General features: G+C 41.4%; 1 pseudogene; it reads left to right on the top strand.

The window, feature by feature from the left end:
- The first annotated feature begins 414 nt into the window (after nucleotides 1–414).
- LOC125995207 (uncharacterized) lies at nucleotides 415–615 on the top strand (annotated as a pseudogene).
- Nucleotides 616–4,472: the final 3,857 nt, after the last annotated feature.

Consider the following 4,472-nt stretch of genomic DNA (forward strand, 5'->3'; position numbering starts at 1 on the left):
TGGCCCATTCCAGTGCTGAGTACAGGAAAAAAAAATGTTGTGAAATATTTTTTTTGACATACCTGGCAGTGCTCTTGTCTCTGCTCAAAAATCACGCCTGGCAGGTTCAGGGGACCATTCGGGATGCCTGGGATCGAACCGGGTCAGCCATGTGCAAGGAAAATGCCCTCCCCGTTGTGCTATCGCTCTGGCCCTGGATAAGGCAACTTTTAATGAACAAAACTTGCTTAGGAAGATGTGAAAAGAGAATGAGGGGAAATATGTGTTCAAGAGAAAACGAGCTTCTCCAAAGTGGAAAAAGCCAGTGAACAGACAAGTGATATACATGTTCAAGGGAGAATGTTGAGTTGAAGAGCAAGCCTCTATTTCCCCACCTCGGGTTATTTCTGGCTCTATGTTCAGAAATCGCTCCTGAAGACTATACTTTCAGGGATCATTTCTATAGTATGTGACTGGAGAAGTTTCTCTGATCGTAGAGCACACGAAGCCACGAGGAAGTGCCAGAGCGTCCTCTCCTGAGCGTGAAGCCTGCTCTAGATGTTGTTTCTGTGGCTGCCTTTGGCCATTGATGATCGTTCTCCCTTTCAGGGAAGAGGGAGAGGATGCAGTCTGAGTATTTAAAAAGAAAGAAAGAAAGAAAGAAAGGAAGGAAGGAAGGAAGGAAGGAAGGAAGGAAGGAAGGAAGGAAGGAAGGAAGGAAGGAAGGAAGGAAGGAAGGAAGGAAGGAACGGAAGGAAGGAAGGAAGGAAGGAAGGGAAGGAAGGAAGGAAGGAAGGAAGGAGAGGAAAGAAAGAAGAAAGAAAGAAAGAAGGAAGGAAGAAAGGAAGAAGAAGAAGAAGAAAGAAGAAAGAAAAGAAGGAAGGAAGAAAGAAAGAAAGAAAGAAGAAAGAAAGAAAGAAAGAAAAGAAAGGAAAGAAAGAAAGAAGGGGCCGGGCGGTGGCGCTGGAGGTAAGGTGCCTGCCTTGCCTGCGCTAGCCTAGGACGGACCGCGGTTCGATCCCCCGGCGTCCCATATGGTCCACCAAGAAGCCAGGAGCAACTTCTGAGCGCATAGCCAGGAGTAACCCCTGAGCGTCACAGGGTGTGGCCCAAAAACACAAAAAAAAAAAAAAAAAAAAAAAAACCAAAAAAAAAGAAAGAAAAGAAAAAGAAAGAAAGAAAAGAAAGAAAGAAGAAAGAAAGAAAGAAAGAAAGAAAGAAAGAAAGAAAGAAAGGAAAGAAAGAAAGAAAGAAAGAAAGAAAGAGAAAGAAAGAAAGAAAGAAAAGAAAGAAAGAAGAAAGAAATTACTCCTGGTAGCCATGAGGACTATATGGGATGCTGGGATTCGAACCACCATCCTTCTGCATGGAAGGCAAATGCCCTACCTCCATGCTATCTCTCTGGCCCTTTTTTTTGTTTTGTATTTTGGGCCACACCCTGTGATGCTCAGGGGTTACTCCTGGCTATATGCTCAGAAATCATTCCTGTCTTGAGGGACCATATGGGACTCTGGGAGATCGAACCACCGTCTATCTTGGGTCAGCTGCGTGTAAGCCAAATGCCCTACCGCTGTGCAGCCTTTTAATTTCCCTTTCCTTCCTCTTTTTTTTATTTTTTATTTTTTTTGAGGAGGAGGGAGAGGCATATGCAAAGAATATGCTCGTCAACTGAAATACCTCCCCAACCAAATGCGTATGCTTTTATTTTATTTTTTGTTTTGTTTTGTTTTTGGCCACACCAGGCTGTGCTCAATTCTTTGTTTTTTTTTTTTTTGTTTTTTTTGTTTTTTTTGTTTTTTTTTGGTTTTTTGGTCCACACCCGTTTGATGCTCAGGGGTTACTCCTGGCTATGTGCTCAGAAATTGCCCCTGACTTGGGGGGACCATATGGGATGTCGGGGATTGAACCGTGGTCCTTTCCTTAGCTAGCGCTTGCAAGGCAGACACCTTACCTCTAGCGCCACCTCGCCGGCCCCATGTGCTCAATTCTTACTACTGATTTCTTACTCAGGAGTCACTCCTGTGGTGCTCAGTGAACCATTATGTGGTGCCAGGGATAGAACCCACGTTTGCCACATGCAAGGCAAATGTGCTATATGTTTACTATCTCTCCAGCCCCAAATGTCCATGCTTTTTTTTGGTTTGGGCCACGCCCGGTGACACTCAGGGGTTACTCCTGGCTATGAGCTCAGAAATCGCTCCTGGCTTGGGGGACCATATGGGATGCCAGGGATAGAATCAAGGTCCATCCTGGATCAGCCCCGTGTAAGGCAAACCCCCTACTGCTGCACTATCGCTCCTGTCCAAATGTCCATGCTTTTAACAGTTGGTTCTACCACAAAGAACAAGAACAAATTAACTACTGTTGGGAATACTGTCTAGTCCAGCCTTTATGGAAAACAATATAGTGATTCCTCAAAAAACTGGAAATTGAGCTTCCTTATGATCCAGTTATACCACTCCTAGGGATATACTTTAGGAACAACAACAACAACAACAAAAACACAATACAAACAAGCCTTCCTCTCACCTATATTCATTGCAACACTACAATAGCCAGACTCTGGAAACAACCAAGGTGCCCTTCAACAGATGAATGGCTAAAGAAACTGTGTACATATACACAATGGAATATTATACAGCCGTCAGGAGAGATGAAGTCATGAAATTTTCCTATACATGGATGCACATGGAAACTATTATGCTGAGTGAAATAAGTCAGAGGGAGAGAGATAGAAACAGAATTGTCTAACTCATCTATAGGTTTTTAAGAAAAATAAAAGACATTATTGTAATAATGCCCAGAGACAACAGAAATGAGGGTTGGAAGGACCGGCTCACGATATATACCTTACCACAAAGAGTAGTGAGTGCAGTTAGAGAAATAACTACACTAACAACTCTCATGACAATGTTAATGAGTGAGAGAAGTAGAATGCCTGTCTCAAATACAGGAAACGATGGGGGAGAAGAGAAATGGGGGGGGCATTGGTGGTGAGAATGTTGCACTGGTGAAGAGGGGCGTTCTGTTTATGACTACAATCATGTTTGTAATCATGGTGATTAAAGATATTATATATAAAAATAAACATAATTGGGGCTGGAGCAGTGGCTCAAGCGGTATGCCATTTGCCTTGCATACACAAAGATTCAATCCCCTGGCATCCCATATGGTCCCCCAAGCCAAGAGCGATTTCTGAGCACATAACCTGGAATAACCTCTGAGTGTCACCGGGTGTGGTCCAAAAGGCAAACAAAACAAAACAATAATTATCTCTAACCAAAAACAAAACAAAACAAAACAAAAACCAGTGGGTTCTACCTTCTACTTTCCACACCAGTGAACATATTTACAGAATATGAAAATCCCAGATGCTAAGTGGAGAAAAGAGATTAGAATGCTGCTTAAGGACCCGGAAAGATAGCACAGCAGCGTTTGCCTTGCAAGCAGCCGATCCAGGACCAAAGGTGGTTGGTTTGAATCCCGGTGTCCCATATGGTCCCCCGTGCCTGCCAGGAGCTATTTCTGAGCAGACAGCCAGGAGTAACCCCTGAGCACCGCTGGGTGTGGCCCAAAAACCAAAAAAAAAAAAAAAAAAGAATGCTGCTTATATGATACATGTTCGATTGTGACACTAATAAGAATGATAATAACTACACAACTCATGTAGTATTTCATTGAATTTCCCAGTTCTTGAATCTTAATGCTATGTGTTCATTTTAATTAAATTTACTACAAAGTAGAAATGACAGGGTCAGTTGTTTTCAGGACAACTATCCAGTCATAGCATAACAAAGTTCCTCATGGGCAAGGATATTTTCTATTTATATTTGATACCCTAGAATATAATATTTTCCAACAAATTTCTTTCTTTTCTTTTCCTTCTTTCTTTCTTCCTTTTTTTTTTTTTTTTTTTGCTTTTTGGGCCATACTAGGTGACACTCAGCTCAGGGGTTATTCCTGGCATGTGCTCAGAAATTGCTCCTGGCAGGCTCTGGAAACCATATGGGATGCTGGGGATCGAACCCAGGTCAGCAGTGTGCAAAGCAAATGCCCTACCTGCTGTACTATGGTTCTGGCTCTTCTAACAAATTTCTTCTTTTTTTTAATTTACTGAGTGACCTTAAGTCATTTACTTTGCCTAAACAACTTTTTATTATTATTATTATTATTATTATTATTATTTTGTCTAGGTAGTTAATTTTTTTGTTATTGGGAAGCAATACTTTAAAAGAATATCAATGCTTATATTATAGGCATACAGTCTTACTATATCATACTCTTACAAAAATGCCAATATACTTTTCCACCACTGCCCCTAGGACTTTTCACTATAGGGTTCATAGAACTTTTACATGTATTTCTTTGTTGATAATCTCAGTGTTAAAGGTTTCCTTTTTCTTAATTCTTTCTTTTAAATATCTTTATTTAAACACCATGATTACAAAGACGACTGTAGTTGGGTTTCAGTCACACAAAGAACACCCCCTTTC

Source organism: Suncus etruscus, chromosome 17 (assembly GCF_024139225.1).
Source record: "Suncus etruscus isolate mSunEtr1 chromosome 17, mSunEtr1.pri.cur, whole genome shotgun sequence".
Classification (NCBI taxonomy): Eukaryota; Metazoa; Chordata; class Mammalia; order Eulipotyphla; family Soricidae; genus Suncus; species Suncus etruscus.